The sequence below is a fragment of the Felis catus genome, chromosome E3, assembly GCF_018350175.1.
Source record: "Felis catus isolate Fca126 chromosome E3, F.catus_Fca126_mat1.0, whole genome shotgun sequence".
NCBI lineage: Eukaryota > Metazoa > Chordata > Mammalia > Carnivora > Felidae > Felis > Felis catus.
In genome coordinates, this window is record NC_058383.1 from 31581121 (window position 1) to 31595041 (window position 13921).

Genomic DNA, 13921 nt, shown 5'->3' on the forward strand with positions numbered 1-13921 from the left:
CTGGGGTGGCTTTGGGGTCAGGCAGGAATTACTCCCAAGGCCCGGCTCCCCGAGGCTTTTATCCACAGCTGAGCCTGAGCACACAGCCCCCTTGTGTACATCAGAGGGCTGGGGGCTTCCCACCGAGAGAACATGGAGACTCCAGCACATGCTGTAGGCCTGTGGCAGCCAGTAGACAAGGGGCTCAGAGCTGCCTTTGGACCCAGCTTTGTCACTTTCCAGTTACTGATCGCTGGAGGTGCTGTTACTACATTTGCTCCGCCAGGGACGGTGTGCCAGCCCCGTTTAGAGTATAAAGGCAGAGTGACCCCTCAGGGAGTTGCAGCCTCCTGCAGGAGACAGACCCCTGATGTGCTGCGTGCAAAAAAAGGGCTTCTAATCAGCCAACACGTCCCCCCGTGGAAGCTGGTTCAAGGGAATGATTCATGAAACAGCTGTTTATTGAACACCTACTATGTGCCCCATAAGCTTCTGTGGTGACCACCAGTCATGTCCCCACCTCCGTGGCCCTTACAGTCCAGTGCCCCAGGAAACACGGGGCCCTGCTAGGGGAGACCTCCCGGGGTCAGTCCGCGGCCACGCTGGGACATGGGCTGGGGGCAGAGGGCTCCCAGGTCTGCGCGTGGGTGGGGTAGGGACTCATGAACACCCATCCCTGAAACTACAAAGCCCATGTCACCCACACCTGCCTGTTGGAAGACTCTGCTTCAGGGGCCGGAGTAAGAGTGGAGTCCCCCGGAACCACTCAGACCTGAGATTGTCTTTTGGCGTGTATGAGTTTATCGTTGCACAACAAACTCCCCAACCCTTAGCAGGCATGTTTTTTCTTGGAGGTTCTATGGGTCAGGTATTCCCGAGTGGCTCAGCTGGTTGGTTCCGGCTCAGAGTCCCTCATGAGGCTGCGAACAAGAGGCCATCCAGAGCTGCAGTCACATGAAGGCTTCACGGTCGGAGAACCCACCTCCACGCGGTTCTCACTCACCTGGCTGTAGGCAGGAGGCCTCCGTTCTTCACGGAGAGGGCTTCTCCACAGGGCTTCTTGAGTGGCCTTGCAATATGGCGGCCGGCTTCCCCAGCCTGAGTGATTCCAGGTAGGGAGCAAGCAGAATGCTCGTCACGGAAGTCACCCCCCATCACTCCTACCATATTCTGTTCCCTAGAAGTGGTCACTAAGTCCAGCTCACAGCTCCACTTTTTGAGGGAAGGGGTGTCAAGGAATTTACTTGAAAATCCCCCATGGAATATACTTGAAAATCCCCACACTGGGTGACCTTGGGGAAGTCCCTTCTGTGTCAGCCTCATTCTTGTCATCTGTGGGACGGGGGTAATGAGCCATCACACCTGCCTCGCAATTGCCGTGGTGACAATGAGACAAGAAGATACAAGTGCAGGGCTTGTCATGTGAGAGACACCCCAATAAACCCCAGTCATTGATAGCACTGTGAGTATTTAAAGGGACTTACCCAGAGTTAGCCCCCATTCTCTTTGCCCAGTGGGTCTCAACCCTGCCTGGCTGCACAAGAGGATCACACACAGAGCTTTAAAAATAGAAACACCCATTTGGGCACCTGGGTGGCTCAGTTGGCTGAGTGACCGACGTCGGCTCAGGTCATGATCTCGCGGTTTGTGAGTTCCAGCCCCGTGTCAGGCTCTGTGCTGACAGCTCAGAGCCTGGAGCCTGCTTCAGATTCTGTGTCTCCCCCTCTCTGTGTCTCTCTGTCTCCCGATACTAAATAAACATTAAAAAGAAATAGAAACCCATCTCTGAAACTCCCACCCCATTTTCTGATTCAGTAGGTCTTGAATGGGGCCTCTAAGTCCCCATCTTTTTTAAAGCGTCCCAATTAATTCTTATTCGCCACCAGGGCTGAAATCTGTGGCCTGACCTGGGAATTCTTAAGTCACCCACCAACAGATAAAATGTAAGGAAGAAATTAAAACCGAAGGAAGGGAGGTCCCTATAACTCAGTACTTCTCAAAGCATGGTCCTCTGCGTCACCTGGGAACTTGTTAGAAATGCGCATTCCGGGGCTCCTTGGGAGGCTCAGTCGGTTAAGCGTCTGACTCTTGATTTCAGCTCCGGTCATGATCTCATGGTTCATGAGTGCTAACAGCACAGAGCCTGCTTGGGATTCTCTCTCCCTCTCTCTCCCTCCCTCTCTCGATAGATAGATAGATAGATAGATAGATAGATAGATAGATAGAAAAAAGAAATCCACATTCTTGGGCCCCACCCAAGCCTACTGAGTCAGGAGCCCCATCAAGCTGTGTTTCAGCAGCTTCTCCAGCTGCACAAGCCAGAGACCCACGACTCACTGCTCTCTCTCTCTCTCTCTCTCTCTCTCTCTCTCTCTCTCTCTCTCTCCTTTGCTCCCTTTGGTGAAACAAGTTGCCACGTTGGAGGGGACCAAACGGCAAGGAACCGAATGCTGCCAACATCTAGTGAGTGAGCTTAGACGCAAATCCTTCCCCAGCCAGCCTGCGAATGAGACCACAGCCCAGGCCGACAGCCTGTGAGAGACCCTGAGCTGGAGGAGGCCACGCCCAGACTCCTGCCCCACAACAACCGTGAGATAACTTTTGCTGTTTTAACCCGCTAAGCTATGTGGCCATTTGTTGTGCAACAGATAGATAACTGATAAGAGGGTGGATACTGGCAGGACAGAAGGAACTGCAGGAGTAATCTAGAATCTGTGTTAAAGGAAATTTGAGAAAAGTTCAAGGCGTAGACCTTGTTTGGATCCCGATTTGAACACACTCATTTGAACAACATAATGTGGTTTTTTTCATTGATATTCGGGGAAATGTGAATGCCACAGGGATCCTGGATGATATTAGGGTATTATTGTTCTCTTTTATTTGGTATAATAATACCACAGTGGTGTTATTATTTGGTATAATAATACCACAGTTGGAGATAAGCTTTCAGATAATCAGGTGGAGGGGTGCCTGGGTGGCTCAGTCGGTTGAGTGCCCGACTCTCGGTTTCAGCTCAGGTCGTGATCTTACGGTTTTGAGTTCAAGCCCCATGTCGGGCTCCGTGCTGACAGGGCGGAGCCTGCTTGGGATCCTCTCTCTCTCCCTCTCTCTCTGTGCTTCTGTCCTGCTCGCACGCTCTCAAAATAAATAAATAAACGTCAACAACTAAAATCATCAGGTGGAGGGATGCCTGGTTGGCTCTGTCCGAAGAGCGTGCAACTCAGGATCTTGGGGGCGTGAGTTTGAGCCCCACCTGGGGTGTAGAGATTACTTAAATAAATACAAAACTTTAAAAAAATCAGGTGGAGAGGGGGTGTATATGTCAAACAAAATGATTGGCCACGAGTTGACGGTTGTTGAGGGTAAGTGTGGTGTTTAGAGGCTCCCTTTCTATTTTCTATGCCTTTGCCAATGTTTGAAATTTTCCATAATAAGAATTTTTTTTATTTTTTAACGGTGTGAGCCGAATGTGCCCATTTTACAGATGGACAAAGCAAACCCCAGAAGCAGATAGGAGGATTGGAGGGAGTTTGGGATGGGTGGTACTTAGGTCATTGACCCTGAGGGCTATACCTGGGCCCCACCTGTGTTTTGTTCATCCTGGGGAAGGGGCTTGTGCACGGACTCTGGGGTCTGCTTCCCCGCCTGAGGCTGGGTGTGGGGAGGGATGCCCCTGCCCTCTGAATCACAACTTTCCGGCACGCCATCCGAAGCACCTGCTGGCTGGCTATTATGTCTATACCCATGAGGGGCATCTTTTAACTGCATGAGTGTTAATGTCACTTATGTGTAATATATTAAGTCATCGCAAGGAGTATATTATCATGTTTTAATTTAGATCTTTTTTTTTAACAAGATACTTAGCCAAAGGGACGAGCCAGGCTCCCTCCCTTCTGTCCCCCAGTCATTTCCCAAAGCCAGCGATCTCATTCACTCATCCATCAGATGTTTGTTGAGTGCCTACTATGTTCCAGACACCGTGCTAGGCTGTGAGGTCCAATAGGAATACGATAACGAGCCTCAAATGAGAGCCGCAGGTGAAATTTTAACTTTTCAAGGAGGTGCGTTTGAAAAAAAAAAGTAGAAAGAAACCGGTGAAATTAATTTTTATAATATGTTTCTTTAGTTTATTGTATCCAAACCCAGGATGTGGAACCAATTTAAGAATTATTAATGAGATAGCTTACATTGTTTTTTCATCCTGGACTAGCCTGCTGGGGCTGCATAACAAAGTCCCACAGGCTGGGGGGCTTACAGACCTGAAATGTACTTGCTCACAGCTCTGGAGACGGGAAGTTCAAGGCCAAAGCGCGGGAGGAACCGGTTTCTCCTGAGGCTTCTCTCCTTGGCTTGTAGGTGGTCTGCTTCTGGCCGAGTCCTTACGTTGTGTTGGCTCTGTGCCTGTGTCCCTGTTTTCTAATCTCCTCTTATAAGGACGCCAGTCACATCATATTATCGTGAGTTCAAGCCCCGCGTCGGGCTCTGTGCTGACAGCTCTGAGCCTGGAGCCTGCTTCGGATTCTGGGTCTCCCTCTCTCTCCGCCCCCTCCCGCTTGTGCTCACGCGCGCGCGCTCTCTCTCTCTGTCAAAAATAAATAAACATTAAAAAAATTCAAATACAGTCACTTTCTGACCAAGTGAGCATTAGGGCTTGAGCATATGAGTTTTGGAGGGAGACACAGTTGAGTCATAGCACACACGGAGCCTTCAAAACCCAGTGTGTATTTGGCTCATGTCACATCTCTGTCCCAAGCAGCCCCATTGCAAGTGCTCAGTCGTCGCTTGTGCCTGCTGGTTACCCCCTGGGACAGCGCCACTCTGGCTCAGGGGTCACAGCGGCCAACACGGCGGACAAACACCCCTGCCCTCATGGGGCTTCTTCTCTGGAAGAGACAGACGACACGTGCGTCTAGGGAGAGGGACAAGAGAGAGAAAAGCGTGAGGGGTGGGGGTCCAGGGGTACATTATATGTCCCCTCTGCACCCTTCCCGACATATCCTGTGTGAACACAGGAGACAGATGGATGGGTGGATGGACAGATTAGATATGTCCCCATTCTTTTGGTATGTATATTTTACGTTTATTTATTTTGAGAGAGACAGAGAGAGAACACGAGTTGGGGATGGGCAGCTAAAGAGGGAGAGAGAGAATCCAAAGCAGGCCCCATGCTGTCGGCACAGAGCCCTACGTGGGGCTCGAACTCACATACAGCATGATCATGACCTGAGCCGAACCAAGAGGCAGATCCTTAACCAGCTGAGCCGCCCGGGCTCCCCTGCTCCTTTTTATTTATTTATCTTTTTGAGGCATAATCAGCATATTAACCTCAGGTATACAACATAATAATTCGATATTTGCATATATTGCAAAAAGATCACCACAGTAAGTGGCCTTAATGTCGGTCACCGCACAGAGTTACAGAGGTGCTTTTCTTGTGATGAGAACGTTTAAGATCTACTCTCTCAGCAACTTTCACGTGCACAATACAGTATTATTAACTGTCGTCGCCACGCTGTATGCGACAGCCCCAGGACTGACTTCTCTTGTAACTGGCGATTTGAACCTTTTGACCGCCTTCGCCGTGTCCACCCCCGGCCCCATCCCTCGCCCTGGTGCCTGACCACCACCAACCTGTTCTGTTTCCATGATGCGGCTTTTTCAGATTCCGCATGTAAATGAGATCACACAACATTTAACTTTCTGTCCGACTGATTTCGCTTCGCGGGAAGCCCTCAGAGTTCCGTCCACGCTGTTGAAAATGGCAGCATTTCCTTCTTTCTTCATGGCCGGATGGGATTCCGCTGTATACGTATCCACCGTATTTTCTTTATCCATTCATCCATCGATGGACACGTAGGTCGTTTCCATGTCTTGGCTGGTGGAAATAGTGCTGCAGTGAATCCATATCGTTTAGCGACGGTGATGTCGTTTCCTGGATCTATACCCAGAAGTGGAAGTACTGATCATATGGTAGTTCTATTTTTATTTATTTACTTTTTTTTTTAATTTATTTTTGGGACAGAAAGAGACAGAGCATGAACAGGGGAGGGGCAGAGAGAGAGGGAGACACAGAATCGGAAACAGGCTCCAGGCTCCGAGCCATCAGCCCAGAGCCCGACGCGGGGCTCAAACTCACGGACCGCGAGATTGTGACCTGGCTGAAGTCGGACGCTTAACCGACTGCACCACCCAGGCGCCCCATTTATTTATTTACTTTTTGAGAACTGCACCAATTTACATTCCAACCAGCAGCGCGCAAGGGTTCCTGCCCTTTTCTCCGCATCTTCGCCGACACCGGTTTCCTCTTTGGTTTGTTCTTTGGTTTTTAATTTTTTTATTAGTTTTTTTTTTTTTTATTTTTGAGAGGCAGAGAGAGAGCGTGTGGGGGGGAAGGGCAGAGAGAGAGAGAGAGGAGACCCAGCATCCGAAGCAGGCTCCAGGCTCTGAGCTGTCAGCACAGAGCCCGACGCGGGGCTCAAACTCACGAACCGTGAGATCACGACCTGAGCCGAAGTTGGACGCCCAACCGACTGAGCCACCCAGGCGCCCCTTGTTTGTTTGTTTTTTAATAGCCCTTGTACATGTGTGAGGTAGCACCTCGTCTTGGTTTTGATTTGCGTTTTCCTGGCGATCCGTGACACTGAGCCCCTTGTCACGTACCTTGTACACATACTTGGCAAGTACATTCACGTACTTGGCCGTCTGTACGTCTTCTTTGGAAAAATGTCTTCTCGGATCCCCCTGCCCATTTTTAAATGAGATGTTTGTTTTCTGCTCTTGAGTTGCATGGATGAGATATCCCCGTTTTTAAAAATACAGATGGTGATCTTCTATACATGCTGTTCTTTGCGCTTCTTACTTGAAAATATATCTCAGAACTCACTTCCCATCATCACACATGGATAGGCCTTATTCTGTTTGATTTCTTGATTTTAGAGAATAATTTGGAACATACGAAAACATGGTGCTGCCGAGCTAGAGAAACGGAACCTGGCGTTGGTTGAGCGCCAACCCCCCCCACCCCGATCGCCGGCCCACTCATCCAATCGTCCTCACAACCCCGCAGTGTGGGTGCTGTTCCCAAAAAACAGTTCAGGTTCATGAGCAGCTTTTATAAACAAGTGGAAAATAAGAACTACTAACTTCAGGGAGATTTCAAGTCCCAGATGGCAATATTACTAGATGGTAGGGTCCGAGAGACCTCCCTGCCAAAGTTACCAGGATAATAGAATAGTCCTGTATAGTGATATCATGTTTCATTAATATGGGGTCATTACAATTTAGCAATATAGTGACAAGAACATAACGTAATCAGGGAGAGCTGAGAAGGTACCCTGCAGGGATTGAGACCCTGTGCTTGGGGATGAGGCTGTGGTTGGGATACCGGGGCACAAGGACGGGACTCTGCCCCCTCGGATCTCCCTCCAGGCAGGAAGAAGCTTCCAGAAGGGAAGGTGGTGCCAAGAGTCAAGATGGAACTGGCCTGCTGGCCTCCACGTGTGAGATGAGAGATGGGTAGAGGGCACATTCCTATAGCACAACCCACCTTCCAAGCCCCAGAACCTTCTGTGCCCAGCCAGCTAGCTGCTCCTTCCTGTTCAGGGCGATCCGGAGCCGGCAGGCTCCTCAGGGTCTCTACAAACGCTGCGATTTCAGGCAGTGTGCCTGTCCTGTCAGGAAATGCCTGTGATTCTGGAATGGGCCGATGGGCTGACCATAGTACCCGCCTCTGGGGTATGGTGAGGTCCGTGCCTTCGTGTGCACAGAACGCTCAGAGCCGGACCTAGACGCACTGAAGCTGTTGTGATCACCTCAAGCCCCAACACGCCCCGTGTGACTCAGGGGAGGGGATTTGCCTGGGACCAGACTGCCCCACACAGAACCGGCTCCTGAGAGAGCGTTGTTCTGCGCTCGAAGCCACGCGGGCTGTGGGTTCAGGCCTGACTGTGCCCCGTCCCAGCTCTGAGACCCCCCACGCCTCCCCAAGCCCCACTTTCTCCATCTGTAGCTTGGGCTTGGTCCATAGGCGGCCTGAGCACTCGGTGAGAGCCCTGGCCGACTGGGGTGTGCCCGAAAATGAGGATCATTTCTGAGCAGAGCTGGTGCCCCTCAGGGCTCCCTGCTTGCTGATGCACTGAAGAAAACCCGCGCACACTGCCCTGGGCCCCTGCCAGGCCCTGTCCCTGCTGCTAGGGGCCCCCGAGGGAAGGGGTTGGAGCCAGCGAGCATGTCTCCTGTGGGCCCTGAGCTACCGGGCTGGGAGGCCAGAGGGAAGTGAGCTGCTGAGGCAGGAAGGTGGCTCTAGGCCCTGAGTTTCTGCTCTGACTCCTGGGGCCTCAGCCTTTCCGTCTGTCCTTGTTTTCTCTGCCCCCTTCCTCCCTCCCTGCATCGCAGCCCCACATACCCACAACCGTGCATGTCTTTCCTGGCCTCCAGATCTTTGCATGGGCTGTTGCCGAGCCTAGTGGTCCCCTCCCCAGCCTTTCGGACCCCCTGTCCACTGTCTAAGACTCTCAGGAGGAAGCCCTCCCTGCGCCCCTGCTCTGTGGGCCCCACAGGGCTGGGGTCAGGTCTATGCCAACTTTGTAGCCCGGCCACAGTGGATTCTCAGTATGTGCTTACTGGAAGCAAACGCACGAGTGCGTGAAGGAATGAACCTGTCTTCCCAGTCCCTAAACTTTGAGATACCAGGTGCGGTCCTGAGGGAAGCTGGGTAGAGAGGGTTCCCACGCCCCGCGCACTCGAGGTCTAAGGGGAGGCAGATGTTAAACAAATAGTTATATAATTACCCCATACAGTCCCTGAAGGCAAATACGGTGCCCCTCGAGTGTGTAGCAGGGGGATGTGACCTGGTCAGGGGTCTGAGAAGGTCTCCTGGAGGAAATGACATTTGAGGGGCCCCTGGGTGGCCCAGTCGGTTAAGCGTCCGACTTCGGCTCAGGTCATGATCTCGCGGTCTGTGAGTTCCAGCCCCGCGTCGGGCTCTGTGCTGACAGCTCAGAGCCTGGAGCCTGCTTCGGATTCTGTGTCTCCCTCTCTCTGTGCCCCTCCCCCAATCTCCCTCTGTCTGTGTCTCTCTCAAAAATAAATAAAACATTAAAAGAAGAAGAAGTGACATTTGAGGCCTGATCTGCAAGCTGAGAATCCACAACTAACCAGGCAGAGGGAACCACATGTGCAAAGGCCCAGTGGTCAAGGAAAACGTAGAGGGGAGCATGTGAGACACCATAGCACAGAGACCAGGGTGGGAGGGTCAGGGCTGAGGGGAGGGTGGCTGAACTTTTACCCTCAGAGAAATGCCAGGACGTTCAAGGATTTGGCATCCCTGGGGTGGGACTCCAGTCAAATTTTAGAACATGGCCGTGTTGTTCTGCCACATGGAAAACAGATCAAAGGGGCTGAGAGAACAGGGAGGAGGCTCCTACAGCCCCTGAGCCACTGGGACTGAGGCAGGGATGGAAGGATGAGGAGTTCAGAGGATTTTGAGCAAAGAGCTACCCCCCACCCCCCACCCCCGGCCCGGTGGGGACTGGCTCTGCGGAGAGAAGAACAGGCAGACCCAGGCTGAGGCCTGGTCCTGCCTAAGCGGGGGCCAGGCCAGCCAGGAGCAGCCCCTTGTCAGGAACAAGGTCTGATAAGCCCGGAGTCCCTGGCCGCCCACCAGTCACCAAACAGACAGGAGTCCCCCCAAAGCCAGGGGCCTGGGGACACAAGGGGTGCTGACCCTGTCCCCATGGAAAACATATTCCAGGAGCCAACACCCTTCTCCCTCCCAGAATCCCAGCAATTGGTGCCCTGGGGAGGAGACCTTTGAGCCCCACCCTGCCGTCCCTCCTGGAAGCTGCTGGGTGACCCTCGCTGGGCAGGGAACCTCACCTGCCTTCTGGGCTGAGAGCCCGCTGCCATCCCCAGGCTTCCTTGGGAACCCGGGGCTCCTTCCCAGGAAGCCCCTGTCCTGCTTAGCCCAGCCCCGCGCGGGGAGTGTCCCTTCAGCCATTCGGGAAGCACATGCCAAGTCCTGGGGACACGTCGCCACAGGAAGAGCTGACGTCCTAGAGAAGGAGGCAGGGCACATGCAAGTTAATAAGGTAATTGTCTGAGAGAGTTCAGAGAGAGATCACTAGTGGAACAGTGATGTGATGGGGGCCAAGCAGAGGTGGGGGAGGGGAGAGTGGAGACTATCGTCACCGTGACCCTGGAGGTGTGGCAGGTTTCTCTCCTCTCAGCCACCAGAATCTCCCTTCCACTTGAGCATGGAAATCCCCTCACCCGCAGTGCCCTGTGTCAGTCCTTTCCCAGGGTCTTTCCAGCATCACCCCTTTCCCCCATTGTAGGTGTTCCCTCGGGTGGGATTTCCCCGGGACCTGAGCCAGAGAGGGGAGCTAGTGCTCAGGGTGAAGGCCACACACGTGGACCTCCTTCCACCTGCCGGGTCTGAGCCCCCCAGAGCCCCACAGCTGTTGCATTTTGCAGATCAGGAGACCCAGGCAGCCAGCGAGGCTTCTCCAGGCCACGTGACTCAGAAGGCAGGAGTCAGGATTTGAACTCAGCTCGGTCGCATCCCAAAGGCCTGTCAAACCCCACCAGAGCCTCAGGACAGTTTTGTGTGTGTGTGTGTGTGTGTGTGTGTGTGTGTGTGTGTGTGTTTAATGGTTATGTATTTATTTTGAGAAAGAGAGTGTGTGCTTGTGAACCGGGAGGGGCAGAGAGAGAGAGAGAGAGAGAGAGAATCCCATGTGTGAAGCCCTACTCGGGGCTCGAACCCACGAACCGTGAAATCATGACCTGAGCAGAAATCAGGAGTCCCGTGCTTAACCAGCTGAGGTTAAGCTGGCACCCAGGTGCCCCCTCAGGACAGTTTTATGATGGTAGGAGTTACAGATTCTTCTGTCCCTTTCCTACCCCTCCCTTCACTGTCCCACTTTCCCATGGTGGTAAATGTCGCTACCAGCTCCCCAGTGGCTCAGTCAGACACCCCAGAGCCGTGCGACTCCTCCCTCACTGCCCTTCTTCCAGGGGCCGGTCATTAAATGCTCCTCAATGGGCCTCGTAGCAGCTCGAACCCCCCCCCCCCCCATGTAGGTAGAGGTTCTCCCTCCCTCTTGGGAAATTGTGGCAGGTTATCACTGATCTCGAGAAAGCCGCACTGGGGTCTGTGGGCACCTTTCTCTAAAGATACAGCTCACGTGATTGCTGTACATGCGACGTATCTCTAAGCCGGGCCAGCGGACAGTTCCCCGGGGTCCCTAAAGAACACCCCAGGCCCTGCCCGCTGGCAGTTCCCCCAGAAGCTCCTGAGGTCGTGGTCCTCACAGCCCGCCCCTTCTGCCGTGAGAGAAGTCAGAAGAGGGCTCAGACTCACCACCCTACCTTGGAGCAGTGCCCTGATGTGGGGTAATATTCCAAAATTGATTGTGGTGCTCGCTACGTGAATGCACTGAAGTCCACAGCGGTGTGTGCTTGAAATGAGCGAATTGCATGGTGTATGAATTACATCCCCATCTGTTGAAAAGGCCCTCAGGTTGAGGGAGCCTGGGTGGCTCAGTCGGTGAGGGTCCGCCTTCGGCTCAGCTCATGATCTCATGGGTCGTGAGTTCGAGCCCTGCATTGGGCTCTCCGCTGATGACTTCGGATCCTCTGTCCCCGTCCCTTCCCTGCTGATGGTCTCTTTCTCAGAAACAAAAATAACCATTAAAAAAATAGATTTAAAAAAAAAAACCCTTCAGGCTGTCCTGTGTCCTCCTCCACAGAGGTGGGGTCCAGATCGTCTCAGACACACGAAAAATAAAAAATACTGCGTAAACACTAAATGCTACCTCATAGCAGTAATCAGAGCTAGGATTTCTTTTTCACGGGTGACATGGTAGGCTCTGTTCTCAGTGTGGACTCCTGTGGCTCACAACGGCCCCGTCAGGCTGACATTATCATCCCCTGCTTGACAGATGGGGAAACTGAGGCACTGAGTGGCACTGTGACTCGCCCAGGTCACAGAAGTGTCAGAGGCAGGGTTTGAACCACACAGGGTAACCCAAACCCTCATTACCCACTCCCCCCACCACACTCACAAAAGTACAGAGGATTACAGTATAAAAATCAACAAGTGTCACCACACAGTGGGCCAGTGGGCGGGTCCCGCCGTGTTCTTCTCCGCATCGGTAAACCGCAGGCTGGCCCCGTTCCTGACACAGGGCGTTGACTGCAATCATGTGAAGTAGGTCTTCTGGGAAAGGTGCAACTTCCTCCACGTTTCTTTCTTTTCTTTCTTTTTTTTTCTTTTCAGGAGCAGCTTCCTCTAGATGATCTTGATTCGGGGCCAGCCCCGCCCACTTGCCGGCCTGGGGAGGGTAGGGGGCCCTCCCCACGGCTGCTGGCTTATCCTGTCGTAAATCATATCCTTAGGTCATTTCATCCATAAATCCTTCAGAACATATCTCTAGAAGATAAGGACTCTCCCTTCAGTAACCACATTTTCATGGAATTACCCTTCTCACACCTCCCCGAAGTTCGTGATCCCTTAATATCCTCGAAAATCCCACCTTCCTGTCGTTGTTTCCTGAGTGTATTTTGATGGGTGCTTGGTTCACCCTGGGAGACAAAGTCCTACACTGCTTTTGGCTGGTAGATCTCCTAAATCCCTTTTAAGCTATAATGATTCTCTCCTCTTTATTTCCTCGCGTTTTGATCATTGCACACAGTGTGGAGTCCTTGATTGATTTGCTGCCTCTTTAATGGCCTCCAGCAGAAGTGGGGGGTGGGGTGGGGGGTGGGTGGGGTAGGGGATGTTTGAGGGGAGGGTTTGGCCCAGCCTCCAGGCCTTATGGCGAGCCTGGGATTTCCACTTCAGTGGTTGTCTGCAAAGAAAGAAAATTAGGTCTGGGCAGAAAACCGGAGGCACGTTGACGTTGGCAGCAGCTAAATATATTCATTGGTGCATCTCCTGAAGGTGTTGTCAATCCCACCTTCAAAGCATATCTACAATCTGCCGGCTTCTCAGAGAAAGAGCTGATGGTGGCCTGGGTCAGGGTGAAGACACAACAGTGCCCAGGAATATTCTGGAGATAGACTTGGTCAGGTGCTGTATGGATGAGGGGGGCGGGAGTCATGCCAGGCTTACTGCTCCTTTTTTGCTGGGAAAAGCAGCCTTCTTGCCTGGAGCTCATGTGCCCAGACTCCTCTCCCCAGCTCACAGCTGCAGCCGGGGAAATCTCACACACACACACACACACACACACACACACACACACACACACACACACAAGATGAGGGTGATTCACGCTCAGCATGGGCCACCAGCACCCCACTCTCAGCCTTCCAAAGAGCCAACAAGAGGAAAGCGGGGTGGGCCAGGGGAATGGCCAGACTCAGCTGCTTCCCAGTGGCCTGACCTCAGTCAGCGTAGTGCCTCTCTGAGCCTCAGTTTCCCCATCTGGGCAGTGAGAATGCCTCTTGTCTGGGCGCCGTGAGGAATTCAATGGTGATCCCTGCTCTTAAGGTGGTGGTCTTGGAGAGAGCCTGGTTGGCCCCAAGCACGTCAGGAGGGTGTGACGAGCGGCCAGTAGAAAGGCTGGCATAATGACACCTGGGTCTGCACCTCCCAGTCGGTCCCTGATCAAGCCTGAGGACCCTGGGTATAGGCACAGCTGAACCCAGGAGGCGGGTAGTGATTGGGGGTGCTGTCCGTGGTTCTGAATGCTCCTCCTCCTCCTCCTCCTCCTCCTCCTCCTCCTCCTCCTCCCCCCCTCCCCCCCGACCCGACTGACCTCTGCCAAGCTTGGGGCTGTTATCCTCATTTTCCTTTTTTACTTTGATGCTGAACATCCAACATGAATGAAGAGGCAACTGAGAAGATGGTTAAGGGCATGGACTCCAGTTCGGATCCTCATACAGCCCCCTACCCGTTGCATGACCTTGGGCAGCTCGCTGAATCTCCCTGGCAGTCGCT

The 13921-nt window shown here is 52.9% G+C and overlaps 1 long non-coding RNA gene across 1 annotated transcript in view; it reads left to right on the top strand.

Annotated features, from left to right (window-relative positions):
- Positions 1 to 13921, top strand: part of LOC111558263 — a 72305-nt gene that overhangs the window by 8360 nt on the left and 50024 nt on the right. The window contains exon 2 of the long non-coding RNA XR_006590917.1: positions 2390 to 2568. This is a non-coding gene — a long non-coding RNA (uncharacterized LOC111558263). The remainder of the gene's footprint in view (positions 1 to 2389; positions 2569 to 13921) is intronic.